Consider the following 19687-nt stretch of genomic DNA (forward strand, 5'->3'; position numbering starts at 1 on the left):
TTAGTCCGCAGGCCGACGCTCTATCCACTGAGCCAAACCGGTTTCGGCCCATCTTTATTTTTTTCCCCTTGGGAAGAAGGCTCCAGAGTGATGAGAAAGAGGAAACATGTCTTTGAGCAAGGAGTTGCTGTAACCTCCTCAGGGGCTGGGCACATGTTCTGTCTAAATCACACACTGACTCTCTACATTGCCACTTGGTCCTTCTGAATGAGGGTATGGTTTAATCATGGAAAGGTGAGATAATCTAATCTCTTAGACTGAGATTATGTTTTTCTTTATTGAGTCTATGATTTTAGATGGAACAAGGGTTTAGTGGGATGTAGGTCAATACTACAGCAGCATCAACAAAGGTCTGTGATTAATTAAAAGCCCAGGAAGTCTTAAAATTATACTGACCTTCCCAGGGTTAGAGTGGTCCCCCCACACTCAGACTCTCCCTTTCCTCCCCGTGTTTACTTCCTGATTACCTGTCATCGTGCTGGACTTTCATATGCCCACCATCGACAGATCCTTAGCAGCGTCTTTTATTTTATTTTATTTTATTTTATTTTATTTTATTTTATTTTATTTTATTTTATTTTATTTTATTTTATTTTATATTTATGTATTTTTATTGATTTCAGAGAAGAAGGGAGAGGGAGAGAGAGGTAGAAATATCAATTATGAGAGAGAATCATTGGCCCGCTGCCTCCTGCATGCCCCCTATTAGTGATTGAGCCTGTAACCTGGGCATGTGCCCTGACTGGGAATCAAACCATGATCTCCTCATTCATAGATCAATGCTCAATCACTGAGCCACACCAGCCAGGCTGTTTTATTTATTTTTATCCAATCCCTCTCCCACAAATTTCTCTCTTAAATATACTTATGTCTTCTAGGACATTGTAGACCACAGAAAGACATTTTTTTAAAAATGTGCTATGGGATGATAATTGTATATGTCATCTTGACTGGACTAAGGGATACCTAAATAGCTGGCAATTACAATATCTGTGTGTGTCTGCGAGGGCGGTTCTGGAAGAGACAGACTTTGAATCTGTAGACTGAGTAAAGAAGATCATCCCTTGCCAATCCAGGCAGGCAGCGTCCAACCCACCAAGCAGCTGAATCAGACAAAAGGCAGAGGAGGGGCGAAGTTGCACTCTTGCTGGAGTTGGGCTGGCCCTTTTCTCCTGCCCTTGGATTTCAGTGCTCCGGAGCTTGCGCCTTTGGACATGAACTGAAATACACCACTGGCTCGCTGGTGGTCCGGCTTGCTGGTGGTCCAGCTTGCTGATGCCAGGTTATAGGGTTCCCAACCTCCCTAATCAAATGAGCCATTCCCATAGTCAATCAGTATCTCCCTCTCTCTCTCTCTCCCCCCTCTCCCTCCCCTCCCTCCCTCCCTCCCTCCCTCCCTCCCTCCCTCCCTCCCTCCTTCTCTCCCGTCCTCTCTGTCTCTTTCTCTCTCTCCACACAGACACACACATACACACAACATTTATATTAAAAATTTATATTTTTCCAACAATAGTTGAATAAAATTTTTGAAATCATGACCAATTATTGTTTTTCAGAAGAACCTAAGATCCAGGAAAAATCCCACACCTGGTCCCTCCAGGCTCATGAAGCTGGCTAGTGACAGGGGCATGGTTAGAGATCACAGCTTCTAGTTCCACGTAGTGCACTTCCCACACTCCTCCTGGCTCCCGTCCAGACTCTAAGCTGCATTGTCTCTGGATGTCCTCAATGCGACTGGCTAGTAGATGCAGAAGAGTGGGTTCTTTTCCAGAAGAATCAACATGGCTTGACTTCGGAGGTTATTGCCACATCCTAGGGGATAGCTGCTCATGGTGGTGTGGAAAGACGTATTGAGCAGGTTGAATGAATGTCTAGTCATTGCCACACTCGGAGGCGAAGATGCTGAGTTCAGTAAGAGGAAGAGAGAATAAAGGACAGGAGAGGGAGCGGAAGCCCTGCGCACACGTGTAGATTAGTAATGACACCGTGTTAGCTCTTCCAACAGCGTATGACAGGAAACATTTTTATAAGATCACAATTTACAGGTATTTTCATTTTAATGAGAGAAATGCAAAGAAGGGATACATAGCTTCCAGGCTGAGAAGTAATAAAAAGAGATAGTAATGAATGTTATACTACAGTAGTTATGACTTCTCAGAGGAAATAGATTTGGAATAAAAGTGAGGTGGGGAAAACAATCTCGCTTGTGCCAGTGTACTCTCAAAAGGTCATTTCTGAAAGAGCTTCGATGAGACTAAAAGAAAGTAAATGGCTGTGAAGCCGTCTGTCACAAGGCTGTAATGTGTCAATGTTTCCTTAAAAATTGTGCTTGTGCACTTCTTTGCATGAAAACAAATTCTAACAAAATATCCAAGAAAGGCTTCTCACCAGCAATTGCTGGCGTTAAACTTAGATTAGATTAGGTTGTTCATTCTCTTTCAATCCTTTTTTGCTATTATACTAAGTTTTAAAAAGAGATAAGGGCTAAGTTGAAGGAGGGGATTTGAATGAAATACCTTATTAGCTTGTGAACTTGCCTGAAGATGGAAATATTTGGATTTGGGAAGTAGGGGTGGACAGGCCGTAGGAACAGGAGAGATAATGCCCTCACTTAAATGATTCGACCAAAAAGCGCCGTCTATGAGTCACTGTTGCCATATTTATTTTTCAAGAGTAATATCACATATCCGAACAATGATGCCTATTTGATAGTGTGATTATTATTAGGTCAAATGTAACAACGATCTGAAGGAATTCTTTACTTTTAATTTGCATTTGAATTTAGGCAAATCAAATAAATTAGTATTTATGTTCCACCTCACTGCTACTTAACAATGGTTTTGTCCTGTAATGATTAGTGTACTTTAAACTCATAAGTTTCACTTATAATTCACATTTCTTCAACAATTTACTGAGTATATCTACACAAATTGGTAACATATAGAAGTGTGAAGTGTAAACTATAAATAATATTTTGTTTAAACTTGTTTCTTTGGATAGTGAAGAAAATATGAACTATGAACATATTTAAAAGATGTAAAGGTACTAAATGATTCATTATAAATCATAAAACTCATCCATGTTAATAATAGTATAACATAAAATATCTTTTTTTTGTAAATTTGATAGTGGCAAAATACTTTATCATTTAAATGAAATTCAAAGTAATTCTGCATCTCAGCGTCACATTTTAATAATTGGAAACTACCAGAAAATAAGAAAAAGCAATTGGAGGAAGAGCACAAGAGGTATTCTGAGGAAGCTGTGGTGTACATGACTGTTGCAGGAATAGATGCTGATTTTAGAGACTAGAGAAAACATTAAGAAAAAGTCAAAATTACTTCATACTCATCAATCAAAGACAGCCATCATTAGCATATTTGCATTTTGTATATTTCTGTTTAGTATTTTTCATATGGCCAAATTGTAATAAAAGTCTAAATATAATTTACACAGTGCTCTTCTCACTAAATATTGTGAACATTTTCTTATGCCATCATTTTTATGTAGATTTGCCTTAGTAAAATGGGCTATTTTCTAATTGTTGAACATTTGACTGATTTCCATATTATCACAGATTGTTATTATTGTAACAAGATTTCAATGGAGATATTTATACATATTTTTATAACTAAATATGTGATGATATACTTGGATATCAGAATTAGAATAATTAAGTGGTATATATGTTTTTATCTCTCCATATAAACCCTTAAATACTTTCCAGATTTATATTCCCTCTACCCACTTATGAGCACAGGATAATATTTTAATATTTTCCATATGTTAGAGCATGTTTTACTTTAATTGCTGTAGTAACTATATAAATTGAATTTTGTATATATTTATTAAAAAATTATATTTTATTTTCTCTTCAGTCTAATTGGCTTTTGTCAGTATTATATTTTCCAATTTCTCCCATTTATTTTAAGAGTACATATGTGTGTATGTACACATAACATTAACCTTGGCATATTTTCCCATTAATTTTTTTAAATTTTATTTTTTATATTCCTTTTTTTTTGGCATTGAAAAGCTCCAGTTACTATGCATTTGCTTCAACACTTTGTTTTGTAATTGCTTCTGTTGTTTAAGTAATTAATACAATGCTTCCAATTTAGCAATAAGTTAAATATGCCATTTTATTTTGATTATTTAAATATTTCCTCTTTTGCCTATTTGAAACTAATTTTGGTGTAAGATATTAACACTGTTTATTGAAGAATACATTCCTTCTCCATTGGTTTGTGATAGTTCCTTCAGCATGAAATCAATGTTTATAAATAGTAGCATCTATTTTCTGGAAGATTCGTTTAATTATCCTGTTGAATACGGTATTGCATCAGATTAATTTTTAGTGGATTATTATAGTGGGTTGTTTGTACAGCCCTCTATAATTATTTGATAGCTTACAATCTATTTTAATACTCTTCATTGCTCTTCTATTTCCAAATTTTCTTAGCTATGATTGCCTCTTTATTTTCCCATGAAGCTTATAGTTAAAAAAATAACCATCACAGGAAGTCATGAATGCGGTGGCTTGAAGTGATAGCCACAGGGAAGTGTCCTTACCTTGGGCCCACCAGGCATTTGGCATGCACAGTGCTAACCTAGTATCGGTACCAGAGAGCCAGGCCAGCGGAAGAGCAGGTGGTTTTTATTTTGTCTTGCTACACACGATAGTTCTGAGTAGACAGAACAAAGTTATTACCTCTTTTCCTAACAGATGACTACCATTAGCTTGTCTGCACATAATTGGAAAAAATGAAAGTAATTTGACATACCTATCAGATCTGGCTGGCTCCGGAGAAACTGGTATGCGCTCCGTTGGTATGCCTGTGAAGGACTGCTATAACCCTTCCTCATCCTTATGAGGAGATTGGATTCTGTTCTGGTTTTAGAAGAAAAATAATACGCATCTTCCATGCAAAGCATTCTGAAGATTAGCTGTTTAACAATTTAGGTCGGCTTTTGAATAATAAATTAAGAACAATATTATGCTAACAAGTAACTATATTATTGGCTTAACAAAATAAATTTACCTGCATTGGAAGCAGAGCAGGTGGTTTAATATTTCAGTGAAAGAATATTCTGGGGGGAAAAATCAAAGTTCTATTCATCTAAATTTTTATTTTAAGACAGGTAATGTTTATTTGACCAACTATACATCACAAATTCCCTGTCTTAGATGTTTTCTTGTAAATAAAATGGTAATCATATAGCCTAATGTTTATTACTTTACATTTTGCAAATAATCATCATTACATTTATTTAATTTAATGGACATACGACTGGAGACATTCCTGCCAGAATTAAAAGGATTTATTTTTCAGTTTTTTTAGACTAATGATAGGAAGACGAGTCAAAGTAAGTCTTCCTCTAGTTAATTGTCCAGATGCGAATTCAAAGCAAGCTTTATACAGGTCTAATACAACATTTTCCAATGTGAGAAAGATTTCTTAGTTGACAAAAAATGAGTATCTTAAAGACACACTCTTTCTTGGTTGACAGAGGGCAAGAGCTGAACTGACGCTGGAGACGAATCTGCGAGAGGAGTCGAGTTGCCTGAGGCAGAAGGATGCTCACTTTGTTTTGTTGGATTTTACGGTAACTAATCTTTTCTTTATTTAAATCATTTTTCAGTTACAGTTGATATACAATATTATGTTAGCTTCAGGTGTACACCTCAGTGATTAGACATACTAAGTGATCATCCAGATAAATTTCATTTATTGTAGTTATTAATATATTTTGCTAGCGATTTATGTGATCAATTTATTCTATGGCCTGAACTAATTTCCCCAGTATATTTTATCAGAATATATGACTTTTTCTAAATTTAGATAGATTTCGCATATTTTCCATATATGAGACATATTACCCTGTGTTTCCAGACATGTTAGGTATTATAAAAATATTTTTGAGCATCTAAAGAACAATAAAACCAAAATATTATCATTTTTTAAATGTTTCTCCTATGAATAAACCAAGATTATTGAGTTACCCCGATGCCTGTCTCTGGTGTTAATTGGATTCTTCAATGAAATGACAAATGGATTACATTTTTCTTGTCTGGCCTTCATTGCCCTATTGCTCTTTTGACAATATTTGCCTGTGACAAGTAGTTATTTTTCATTAACACATTCAGTCATGGGAAATCTACACTAATAAAAGAGAAACATGCTAATTTACTGTACCTTCATGACGCCCACCAGCCAATCAGGAGTGAGTATGCAAATTAACCCAACAAAGATGGTGGGTTAATTTGCATACACAGGTGCCAAGCGGCCAGGGGCGGGGCGGGACTCTTGTGTCATCTCCATGGCAATGACGCAGGTGTTCCACACCACCCCAGCCTCTCGGGGCCTCTGGGCAGAGTGGGAAGGCGGAAAGGTGGCTCCGGGCTGGAGCAGAAAGGCGGCTCTGGCCAGAGCGAAGGCAGTGCCAGCAGCCAGGGGAAGGAAGGCCCATTCTTGCACAAACGTTTGTGCATCGGGCCTCTAGTATTTTAATAATGGTGAATGTGAAGTTGGTAAGCCACAGGTGTGGCAGTTGGACAGGTTTGCTCTCCATCTCAAATACAAAGAAAGTGAGTCCCTCAGTACTTTTAAATTTGCATGTGAATGATCAGTCTATATGAGATTGTGAATAAAAATTACTTCTAAGTAAGAGTTGTACATTGATAAACTGTATTCAAGTTCTTTGTTTATAGAGGACTTTTTGCACAAGATGTTAGTTACTATGACAATCATTACCAGCAATAATTCCTTAGGGAACTCTGGGAGTGTGTAAGCAGCTATCAATATTGAAATAGTTGATGTTATTTGATATGCTTTGCAACTTGAATGTATAAGTGGTTTTACAAGAGATTTCTATGTGACTGAAATTTATCCAGGAATATAATTGTTGCTTTATGTGTTTCCAAAGCAAGAATATTGTATAAAATAATTTTATATTTACTGGCCTACAACTGTGTTTATATTTATATGTCTTTCTTCCTTTCTTTCTTTCTTCCTCCCTCCTCTCTCCTCTCTTTTTCTTTCTCTCCTCTCTTCCCTTCCCTTCCCTTCCCTTCCCTTCCCTTCCCTTCCCTTCCCTTCCCTTCCCTTCCCTTCCCTCCCCTCCCCTCCCCTCCCCTCCCCTCCCCTCCCCTCCCCTCCCCTTCCCTTTCCTTCCCTTCCCTTCCCTTCCCTTCTCTCTAGTACCAAGCTTGTTTCCTACAAAGTCAGCATATGAAAGACAAAATAATGGCAACTTTAATAACTTTTAAAAAACTATTTTTATGGCCAGGCTGGTGTGGCTCAGTGGTTGAGTATCAATCTATGAGCTAGGAAAGTGGTCGGCAAACTGCAGCTCGCGAGCCACATGCGGCTCGCGAGCTGTGGTTTGCCGCTCTGTTGACTAATGAGTTTGCCGACCACTGAGCTAGGAGGTCACGGTTTGATTTCCGGGTTTCAAGATTGATCCCCAGTGTGGGGCATGCAGGAGGCAGCCAATAAATGATTCTCCCTCATCATTGTTGTTTCTATCTCCCTTCCTTTCTGAAATCAATGTGTATATATATGTATATTTTGTTAATCCTCACCCAAGGATATTTTTCCATTGATTTTTAGGGAGAGTGGAAGAGTGAGGAAAGACAGAGAGAAACATCGATGTGAGAGAAACACATCGATTGGTTGCCTCCAACCAGGGCCTGGGCCCAAGAAGCCTGCAACCTAGGTACGTGCCCTTGACTGGAACCGAACCCAGGACCCTTTGGTCTGCAGGCCAATGCTCTATCTACTGAGCCAAACCAGCTAGTGCCATAAAAATAATTTTAAAAAACCACTTTTAGATTAGCTGCCTTCTACACACCCCACACTGGGAATCAAGCCCACAACCCGGGCATGTGTCCTGACTGGGAGTCGAACGGAGACCTCCTGGTTCATAGGTTGATGCTCAACCACTGAGCCACACCGGCCGGACAACAATTGCTTCTTATTGCATCTGACAGCAGCTCCTCTGTGCTCATCATAGTCATAGTCCCAGTCGCTACCTGCTGGTGACTTGTGTTTATTCGTTCACTCACCAAATTTATCTTTATCAAGAACCTGTTGTGCATAAATTACTTCACTAGAGACAGGGGACTGCATTTATGGACAGAACAAATTCCCTCAGTGAACTTATAACCTAGAATAATTGACTGAAAGTGACTTTGGCTGACTTCTCATTCTGAATTATGAGGGATGACCATAATTGTGAAGGACTTCTTGACTTGAAGTCCTCCTTTAAGAAAATTACACAACACACAAATATATATAATTTTTAATAAAAAATGAAAATAGGAAAGTAAAAAATAAAAGTCTTTTGACACATACAAATACACATGCATACATACCCATTGTTTCAAAGATTTGATGTATAACCCTTCACTACTTTTTTTTCGACTTTTGAAAAAATATATTTATGTATATTTAAGAATATATATATTTTATTTTATTTTAATTGGCTAATGCTATTTTATTTTATTTTTTTATTGTTTGAAGTATTACAAATAGTAGTACATATGTCTCCTTTTTTTTTCCCCATTGACCTCCCCCCCTGTCTCCCCTACCCCTCAATACATGCCTTTATCTGCCCCCCCCGCCAGTGTCTTGTATCCATTGGTTATGCTTATATGCATGCATACAAGTCTGATATTTTAGATAAAAAATGATGGTTTTTATGCCACAATCCTACTTAAATTCTCCTTTTGGATTTAAGCTTGCCTTTGTTTAAACTCTATGACTTAGATTTCTGAATATCTCCAAAGATAATCAAGGAAGCGCTGCCACCAATTACAGAGAGCTAACGTCAGTGCCAAGTCACATGTCCGCATTACCCTGGTGTAAAGTGCACCCAAGCCACACCCTAAACCCTACCTGTGACGTTATGAATTACCTGTGTGGTATTAGTTAATTAGACAGCTTTCATTGACTTTAACCTCAAATGAATTATCTATTAAGGTGGCTTAAAATAGAAAGCATTTTTATTTTTGTATGAAAGTCCTGGGGAGTGATAAATATTTTTGATGTCTTTGGGGAAAAGTCAGCCTGATAATGATAATATGTTATTTTGCTTGGGGTGTGGAATTCAAAGTTCCATACCAAGTACTGTGGGTATTTAAAAAATAGAAAATATGTGAAACATTGCATCTACAGGGACTAGGTGTAAGCAGTTGCCTCTGCATTATGGTTGAAATAATTCTTCCACAACAGCACATTCAATCCTGAAAACTAAGTTAAATCTCAAGTATGTTCCCTGCACTGGAACACATTAGCAATAGGAAATACTCATATCACAGTTTGCTGTGCATTTCTTAGATTTGATTCATAAATCTTAAATACTTCACTATTGTTTTTGCTAAATATTATTGATTTACTGTTGAATATGCCATTATACTAGAAAGGACTAAAGAGAAATAACAAAGTGAACTGATAATTGGATGGTGGATATTTTTGTATAATAGAAATGCTAAATTTTCAAAACTAGATAGAGAGATTTTTGTACTTATGTATTTCTGTGTCTGTACATTTTAGTTAGTGCTAGTGATGTCCATTCCATCATAGTCCTAACTTATGTAACTTGTCTACTTGTAAGTAAAAACTGAGAAGGAAAAAATACAATAAAGAGGGAAACTGTTATACACACTGGAGTGTCTAATTTTGAAAGACACATTACAATTTTAGGTTTATATTAAGTTCTCAGATTAGAATTTTATATAAAAATTGTTATTAAATAAAATGGTTGAAGGGAGCAGAGGTTAGGGGGACATCTATAATACTCTCAATAAAAATAAATGAAAAAATAATTATTTGATATAAAACATTCATTAGTGTGAATAATTTTCTGACGTGTTAAATTGTCAACTTATATGGTTATTATTATGAATTGGATAGATATTTATAAGTGAATAATTATCTTGTCATCTAATAATCATATTATTTTACAACTTCTGTAACTTAACTTGAGAGTCTGTTGACATGGCCTTTATTAGTTCTACGATCCAGTTGGGTGGGTAATGTGTCAGTCCTTGGTGAAAAAGTATTCTCTTTTAGGGACCATTAGTTTGAGGGGCAGAAGGATTGCTCTGTTTTAAGTTTGTAAATAAGGATCAGGAGAGAAAAGTCTCACGATGAAAAACAATCTCCAGAAAGAGGAATATAAGAATCAGGAGAAAATTACCTGGTATAATTTTGAATTGGAAAATCATAAATCACAAACAGAGGTGGATAGAATCAAGAAAATGTTTCAAGGTCTCCAAGCACAGGAAACAGATCACTAGAACAGAATCGTTCCTTCTCTAGATCACAGAACATCGTGTTCACTAGGAATCGCTGACATCTTGTTCCTGTGCCAGGAGCTAAAAAAAAGAGCTTTGAAATAGTCAACTTTTATTAAAGGGGCTTTTAAAATATAGTCCTAAATTTAAACTTCATCACCCTTCGTGTAACACTTCTTATCTCTTTTATTATCTACTTCACCTAAATTTGCTGGAAGTTACTTGGGAAATTAACAGGAAGATATTGAGTATATCAATAATTTTTTAGAGCAAGCATTAAAATGCAGTAGATGCGCGCAGTAATATATTTTTATGAGAGATATTTCTTAGCTTTCCCTTATCGCTTCTAGTTATTTTTTCATGTACAAGGAAAATGTTTAGAAAGAACAATACAGGTTCCATTGTTCTCCACAGGGCTAACTCCCACCTCTAAGCTGAGGAGGGAGGGGGCGTGAGCAAAATGAAAAGGAAGCTGTCACTAAAAATTTAATCACTTTTATGTACATTACATTTATAGACCTTGAGAAATTGGATTTTATATAGTGCAGAGGTCAGCAGTGTGATTTATTTATTTATTCATTTTAGAGAGAGAGAGGAAGGGAGGGAGAAGGGTGAGAGAGAAAGAGAGAGAGAGCACCGTGAGCGAGCGAGAGAGACATCTATCTGTAGACCAGTTAGCCATTCATTCATTGGTTGCTTGTGTGGAATCAAACCTGCAACCTTGGCGTGAGGGAGGATGGTCCAATCAATGGAGCTACCTGGTACCAGGCCAGGGCCCCCTTGTGATCTTATACAAGTGCTTGCAAGCTTTACCTGCAAGTTGAAACAATATGAACACTGACTTTATAGGGTGAGCATGAAATATGTTAATGAATGTAAAGTTTGTCGAAGTGTATGGAGAGGGTACACCAAAAGCGCTTCATACATACCTATAATTTTAATATCTTAATGATCTGGAAACCTAACTCTTTCATCATGTAAAAACCTCGATTTCCCATGGTCTACCAGGTGAAAACAAAATCTTTGGCTGTCCTTTAAGGCCCCTTCTAGAATGATCCAAACTCCCCTTTTTGTCCTCCCCTTGTGTCCCTAAGGATGTGGGTGTGCATACGTCATACGCTTTCTGATAGAGCTGCGCAGTGCAGTTCACCAGTTCTACCTGGGCTCTTTTCAAGCAGCCATGATTGTTCACGTACAAGTTTGCAGGGCACAGATAGCCTTCACAGTTTTTCATCCTACTTCCCACTATGCATGTACTAAGCTTTAGCTAATTCTCACCTTCTATGGTAAACCTCCCTCCAGTCATAGTTAGTTTCTCCTTTGTGTTCTTATATAAGTTTTACTGGAGGCCCGTTGCAGGAAGATTCCTGCAATAGGGCTTCCTGTGGCGGTCTGCTTCCCTCCCTTCTCCCCCGCCCCGCCTGCTTCCCTCCCTTCTCCCCCACCCCGCCTGCTTCCCTCCCTTCTCCCCTGCTCCGCTTACTTCCCTCCCTTCTCCCCCGCCCCACTTGCTTGCTTCTCAGCAGCTTTGTTCTTTTCTGCAACGCTCGACTTCCTTCTATGCCAGGGGTGGGCAAACTTTTTGACTCGAGGGCCACAATGGGTTCTTAAACTGGACCGGAGGGCTGGAACAAAAACGTGGATGGAGTGTTTGTGTGAACTAATATAAATTCAAAGTAAAGGAGCGGAGGGGAGACCAAGAGAACCGGATAGAACAGCCGGATCCGGCCCGCGGGCCGTAGTTTGCCCAAGGCTGTTCTATGCTGTCTTCAGTCTTCACTCTGCTCCTGGATATGCAAATTAACCGCCATCTTGGTTGGATTAATTTGCATACTTGCTCCTGATTGGCTGGTGGGTGTGGCTGGTGGGCGTGGGGCTTGTGGGTGTGGTGGAGTGATGGTTAATTTGCATATTACTCTTTTATTAGATAGGATATGTGTGTGTATATATGTGTGTGTGTGTGTATATATATATATGTATATATATATATATCCAAAAATGTATACATACACTTTGAATAAATACAAAGGCAGTGTTTATTAAAATATATTTCATTTTAAAAATTGAGCTATCAGCTGTTAAAGTTTGTATACATTTTTGGGTGACACCCTGCATATATACATATTTCTATTCAGTGCGCTAACCAGTACTGTGATTATCTGTTGATGTGCATGTCTCTGCCACAGATCTGTAAATTCCTCAGTAGCTCCAGAGCTTGAGAGCCCCCATGTCCTGCGTTTACCACAGTTTCTAGGATATGATAAGCCTTCCATAATGTTTTCAGGAAAAGGTGCATGGATGTGAAGAAAACAATAGGAGGTGTTCACGTAGCTTAACCAAGCTGTAATAACACAATTATGTGCTGGATGTTTGTGTCCCCTCCAAATGCATACAATGAAGCCTGTGTCCCATTCATGATGTGGAGGTGGGGACTTGAGAAGGTAGTTAGGTTTACATTGGGTCATGAGGGTGAGACTCTCATGATGGGATTAGTGCCCTTTATTAGAAGAGGACAGAGGGAGCTTTCGCTGCTCCACCCACACTCACCAAGGAAAGGCCATGTGAGCACATAGAGAGACTGCAGCTGACCCTAAGGGGGACCTCACCAGGAACTGAATCAGCTGGGAGCCTTGTTCTTGGACTTCGCAGCTTCCAGAACTGTGAGAAATAAATGTCTTGTTTAAGACACCCAGTCCACGGCATTTCATTACAGCAGCTCGCTTAGACTAAGACAAACATATTCTTTGGTGTTTTAATATTATATAGACATATATTACATTTTTGAGGGAAGTTGGTCTGTTATGGGGTTGGCATCTTGAACAGAGCATATCACTGTTTTAAAAGTAGAAGAATCGCCCAACTATTGTGGCTCAGTGGTTGGGCATTGACCTATGAACCAGGAGGTCATGGTTCAATTCCCAATCAGGGCACGTGCCTGGGTTGCAGCTAGATACCCAGTGGGGCGCATGCAGGAGGTAGCCAGTCAATGATTCTCTCTCATCATTGATGTTTCTCTCTCTCTCTCTTTCTCTCTCTCTCTCCCCCCCCTTCCCCCGTCCTTTCTGAAATCAATAAAAATATATTTAAAAATAAATGAATAAAAATAAAATTAAAAGACGTTCACATTGTAAAAATAGACAAAATAAAAGAATCATTTTGGTGATCAAATGGTCAAGACAGCTGGAGGGGGATATGAGAAATCCAGTTTATAATATAGTGGGTAGTTAATAAATATTTGTAATTGACTTACTGTGAATGGAAGCATCAATTAATAAATGAAAACCTAGGAGGCTGTCCTCCCCTGGACTTAAAGTTGGTATGTCCTACTTTTTTAAAAGTATTTTTCCACTGAGTTCCCCTTAGTCATTGTCTATTGAATGTAGGGTTAACTCCAGGAAGGGTGACCTCATAACTTTGCACATTTCTATGGTAATCCAAGATATGCAATCCTGTTAATCCAGTGTTCTAAATTCAGAGCGAGATGTGAAAGGATAAACAGGAAGATTAAGCCTGAACATTTACAAAGGCTATCAGTTTCAAATAAAATTAGTTGTCCATCTTTAAATGAGCAAGAGAGGCATAGCTAAATTTTTCAAGGCATTTGCATCAATATACATATATTTGACCACAGATTTTGACCCAAGTAGTTCATAATATCCTTGCATTTTAAGCAATTAACTTTTCATATATTCATATCTCCATGCATTATTCAGGTCAGAAATTTTAATTAAAATAATACAACACCTTCCAATGATTAATAATTGAGTGTTTCACAAAGTAAATTTTACTTCATTAAAAATAATCAGAATTTCAGTACTATAGCTTTAATCTACTTCTTCATAAAGTTAGTAGCATACCGTTATCTTCATGAATAAATAAAAATATGTATTGTCAGGATTTGAGACTTGCCTATTTTTATGTCTTCAGGAATTGACTGGCACAATACCCTTTATTATGCCCCCACAAGCAGTTTATTGAAATCTCTGTTGTAGTTCAACTAAGGCCATATTGGACCTATTACCTTGCTTCCATGTTTGGAAAAATAGAATAACATAGCAGTTTCCTCAAAATAGATCCTCATACGCCTCTCCCAATCTCCACACATAATCAGTGCCATTACTTTACACACACCACTTCGTAAATCAACACTGGTATTTATGTCCCTCTCCTGGTTTCCCTTTCTTTCATAAAAACCATCCTAGTCCATAATATCCCCCCTAGTTCCTGCTCTAAGATGGGGTATCTATGCATTTGTAGGGAAAATACAACAATCATTTCACATTTATTGCAGGGGTGACAACGAAGGAATGAAATGCTTCTGCCATTGCATCCAAATAATCCCCGATGAGAATCATTTTTATGCTTAATAAGTAGCTCTATTCACTAGATCTTGTTCGGTTTGTTTCATATTTTCCCCGGCGTGGCGGTCTTGTAATAACTTTGGCTCTAAAGTACGCTGTTGTTTGATTTTAATAAGACATCAGCCTGCAGTAAAACTGAACAGATACGATGTAAAGTGCTGATATATCGTACAGATCCCCATAAACTTCCATTCCTATTTCATAGGAACGAGTAGGAATGAAATCCAGTGCAATTGTACATAGAATAATCTAAGTTTTTTATGCCCTGACACTGCCCCCTCCTCCCATTCCACAGCAAGCATTTTCTTTGGTGAGAAAGCCTCCAGAAAAAAAAAAAAGAAAAAGTCTCTCATGGGTTGATTTCTATGGATAACTCTTTGAAAATCTCATATTTACCATCACAGATTCAGCAGATTCTACTGGCAGAGAGTCAAAGAATTACCGTTGGCTTTCTCTGCATCCTTGACGTTAACGCACCTTTTTGTTCACTGGGCTAGCATATGGAGTGTAAAGTTCCACCCTGTGATTATGTCTTGAGCTGGCTGAGTTATAGGCATCTCAAGCACTTTTCTGAGAATAGATTTTAAATAACCCAGTTCATAGCACTCCAAATGCTCTCCTGACACCCTGAGGGTTCCTCACCCGTAGATTGTTAGTGCAGGCATAACACAGCACAATCAAGGACCATACAGATGTGCAAACGTTGTGTTCTTTAAAAACATGTTTGTGCCGTTTCAAGGAAAATGAACTAGTTATAAATATTAAAATTTATTAAAGCAAATATGGAATTGGTTAACCATAACATCCTGAGCTGCTACAACAGGGAGGATCATTACTGTCACACTGGGAACATCACAGTCATAAACCAACAAACAAACAGAAAACAAACTCTGAGGTTAAATTTGATCTGGCAACTTTTCTAGTTGCCTAGAGGCAGGTTGGCAAGAACCTCCCACCACCGTCACAGCAGGACAAAGTGACAGAAAATTCAAGAACATAGAAAGAGAGAGAAAATAGCAGTCTTATCAATAGAAGTAACTGTACCAGATGTTTTCAATCCTCCAGGGATGTTACATTTCTTCAGAGATGTGTTCACAGGTATTGCTCAGAACGGAAAACTCCCATAATTCAGGGATTGCCATTATCCACCCTAACACGGTGGCATGTATCATAGGAACCTTCCGTAAAGTGTAGAGGCAGCATCGTTACCTGAAGCAGCTCTTGGAAAGCATCGGAGAACGGTCATGCAGACAGAACCAGAGGGGCCTAGATTCTGAAGACAAGAGAGCAAGACCTGGGAGCTCCCCATTCATTTCTCTCTCTCTCTCTGGGTTTTGCCAGGTCACGGGGTGAGGAGGCAGAGCCCAACGCCAAGGTCTGGAGCTCATGGAGGTGACATCGCACTAGGGAGACAGAGCTTGGTGTTGGGCTCTCCAAGAATGGAACGCGAGAGGGAAAAATAACCGCAGAGGCGGGAGTGAGGCCCGCCTGGCGTTCACCCCCAAGGCTTTGACCATGTCCTGAACTGGGTGGCTGATGTGCAGCAAGAGACCTCCAGACACCAAGGAGCAGGCTGTGGCTTGAGATCTAAAAGAACTGGGCCGATATTTCAACAGTCTTATCCTTCCAGGGAAAGTGAAGCAGTGGTGTTCAGATGAACCAATTGGATGACTCAAAAGACAGTCGGGTAGTTTCCGTTAAGATCCCAGAAAGCATATGGCTTAAGGGCAAGGTGCACAGCTGACAGGTGAGAGCTCACCAAAGGAAGTGTCAGATTCACGAAGCCCCAGACCTTCCCTCCTCTGCAGCCGGGTGGGCCCCAGACATGACGTCTGCAACAAGGTTAGGAAGATCACCTCCAGGAAGATCACCAGCCAGACCTCTGCAGTGTTTATAATTGCAGGTTACCAGGCTTGTCTATGAAATGTATGGGAACAAGACGAAATCACAGATGGTGAAAGTATAGCATAGCTGATCTAGATATTCACATAATCATGATTATGATGTTTAAAAGACAGAGAGAAAAAGGAAGATATGGAGACTTACCAGAGACCTTGACTTTATAAGGAAGTCAACTTAAAATTTTAGAATTAAGGATATACAATAACTAAAAATAAGACTTAAAGAGGTAAACTTAGCCCTAACCGGTTTGGCTCAGTGGATTGAACGTCGGCCTGCGGACTGAAGGGTCCCAGGTTCGATTCTGGGTCAAGGGTATGTACCTTGGTTGTGGGCACAGCTCCAGTAGGGGGTGTGCAGGAGGCAGCTGATTGATGTTTCTCTCTCATCGATGTTTCTAACTCTCTCTCCCTCTCCCTTCCTCTCAGTAAAAAATCAATAAAATATATTAAAAAAAGAGGTAAACTTAATGTGTTAAATATGGCAGAAGGAAAAATTAGGAAACTAAACAGAGGATTAGGACACTTTAAACACATATAGAAATAGGATGGGAAAATCAGAAAGAGTGTAAAAGACATAGGGGATATACTGAAAAAAGCTAAAATAGGCATAATTTGAGCCCTAGCGCAAGAGGAAACTAAAGCAGAAGCAATATGTGAAATAATATGAAGCAATATGTGAATTTTCCAGCACTGGAAAAGACATCAGCCTACAATTCAAGAAGCTTTATGGACCCCAATCAGAAAAAACACAGAGAAAATCACACCTAAGTGGCTCATATAAAACTGCTGAACAAAGATAAAGATAAAAACCTTCAAAGCAGCCGGAGTAAAACATGCATTTTCCTCAAAAGAGAAAACTTAGAGTAACAGCCTATTTTTCAGTAAGAACAATAACAGCGAGAAGAAAAAGGAATTACATTTGTTTTTGTTCAGGTTTACTGAATTGCTAGAGGCCCCGTGCACGACAGCCACTGCCTTGTGGCCGCAGCGGCCACCTTGGCCCTCGCGGCCCTGGCTTCATCTGGAAGGTCATGCGAATGGTCGTTCCGCTGTTCAACGTTCGGTTGATTTGCATATTATGCTTTTATTTTTATAGATAATTGATTTATAACATATGTAAGAATGTTAAGGTGCACAACATGGTTATTTGATATGTATATATGTTTTAAAATGTTGGCCACAATAAGGTTAGTTAACATTTGCATCCTCTCACAGTTACTGTGTGTGTGTGCTTTTCAAATTTACTCTCTTAGCAGCTTCCAAGAAGATAGTATATCCTATCTAATAAAAGAGTAATATGCAGAGTGACCATCACTCCAACACACAAGATGGCTGCCCCCATGTGGTCAAAGATCCTGCACCCATGTGGACACAAGATGGCCACCACAAGATGGCGAGCAGGGGAAAGCAGTTGTGGGCGATCAGGCCAGCAGGGGAGGGCAGTTAGGGGTGACCAGGCCTGCAGAGGAGGGAAGTTGGGGGCAACCAGGCCTGCAGGGAAAGGCACTTGGGAGGGACCCAGGCCTCAGGGGAGAGCAGTTGGGGGGGGACCAGGCCTGCAGGGGAGGGCAGTTAGGGGTGACCAGGCCTGCAGGGGAGGGTAGTTGGGGGGGACCCAGGTTTGCAGGGGAAGGCAGTAAGGGGCAAACAGGCCTGCAGGGGAGCAGTTAGGCATCAATCAGGCTGGCAGGGGAGTGGTTAGGGGTGATCAGGCAGGCAGTCAAGAGAGCAGTTAGGGGCAATCAGGCAGGCAGCGAGTGGTTAGGAGCCAGTGGTCCCAGATTGTGAGAGGGTGCAGGCCAGGCTGGGGGAACCACCCCCCCCAAGCAGGAATTTTGTGCACTGGGCCTCTAGTCTATCCATAATAATAAAAGCGTACTATGTTAATTAGACCAGACATCATTCCTGATGTCCTTCTGCATGAAGCCAAAGCCGGAGGGAAGCCCTGGTCCTGGGTTCCGGGTGGGGAAGCCAGTGCCAGCAGCCAGGGGAAGGAAGGCCTACTCTAGTATGAATTTCATGCATCAGGCCTCTAGTTTTCCTATAATCATCATGCTGTACATTAGATGCCCAGGACTTATATTATACCTGGTAGTTTGTACCCTTTAACCACCTTCACCCTTGACCCTGCCCACCTTGCTCCTAGCAAACACCAATTTACTCTGTTCAGTATTTTTTAGATTCCACATACAAGTGAGATCACACAGTGTTTGTCTTTCTCTGACTGATTTCACTTAGCATAATGTCATCAAGTTCCATCTATGTCCTCACAAATGGCAGGATTTCCTTCCTTTTAATGGCTGAATGATATTTCATTATATCTTGATTTCTATATCTCTGTCTATATCTGTACATCTCTATCACTATATCTCTACCTATAACACCTATATCTATACCTATAACTATACCTATCTTTATATCTATACCTATATATCCATTTATATCATCTTCAGGGGTCCTCAAACTACGGCCCATGGGCCACATGCGGCCCACCGAGGACATTTATCTGGTCCGCTGGGTGCCACTGCCTGTCCTGCTTAGCAGCCGACTCGTCCCGGGCCCGCAGTACGCATAGGAATTTGTTCCTAGTTTTTTTTTTTTTCAAACTATAGTCCAGCCCTCCAACGGTCTGAGGGACAGTGAACTGGCCCCCTGTTTAAAAAGTTTGAGGACCCCTGGATCTACATCTATAGCTATATCTACATCTATATCTATATCATCTATGTATCATCTATATTTATATCTGTAATCTGTCGCATTTTCTTTATTTATTCATCAGTCAGTGGACTCTGGGTATTTCCCTTTGTTGTCTATTGTAAATAGTGCTGCAGTAAACATGGAGGTGCTGGCATTATTGGGAGGAAAGGGCTGTATATCCCTTGGATACATACTGAGAAGTGGGGTTTCTGGATCATATGCTAGTTCTACTTCTAATTTTTTAGGAAACGCCGTAATGTTTTCCCTAGTAACTAACACCAGTTTCCATTCCCACCTACATCTCACTCTTGCCAGCCTCTGTTCTCTCTTACCTTTTGATAACAGCCATTGGAACAGGGGCGAGGTGATAACTTGTGGCTTTGATCTCTGTTTGTCTGATGAGTAGGTAGACTTTCCAATATGCACTC

General features: G+C 39.5%; 1 long non-coding RNA gene across 1 annotated transcript in view; it reads left to right on the forward strand.

Moving 5' to 3' along the window:
• LOC308244680 overlaps positions 1-19687 on the forward strand; it is a 209958-nt gene that overhangs the window by 143927 nt on the left and 46344 nt on the right. The window contains exon 4 of the long non-coding RNA XR_013960160.1: positions 5512-5607. This is a non-coding gene — a long non-coding RNA (uncharacterized lncRNA). The remainder of the gene's footprint in view (positions 1-5511; positions 5608-19687) is intronic.

This window comes from Plecotus auritus (genome assembly GCF_963455305.1).
Source record: "Plecotus auritus genome assembly, chromosome: 3".
NCBI classification, from domain to species: Eukaryota; Metazoa; Chordata; class Mammalia; order Chiroptera; family Vespertilionidae; genus Plecotus; species Plecotus auritus.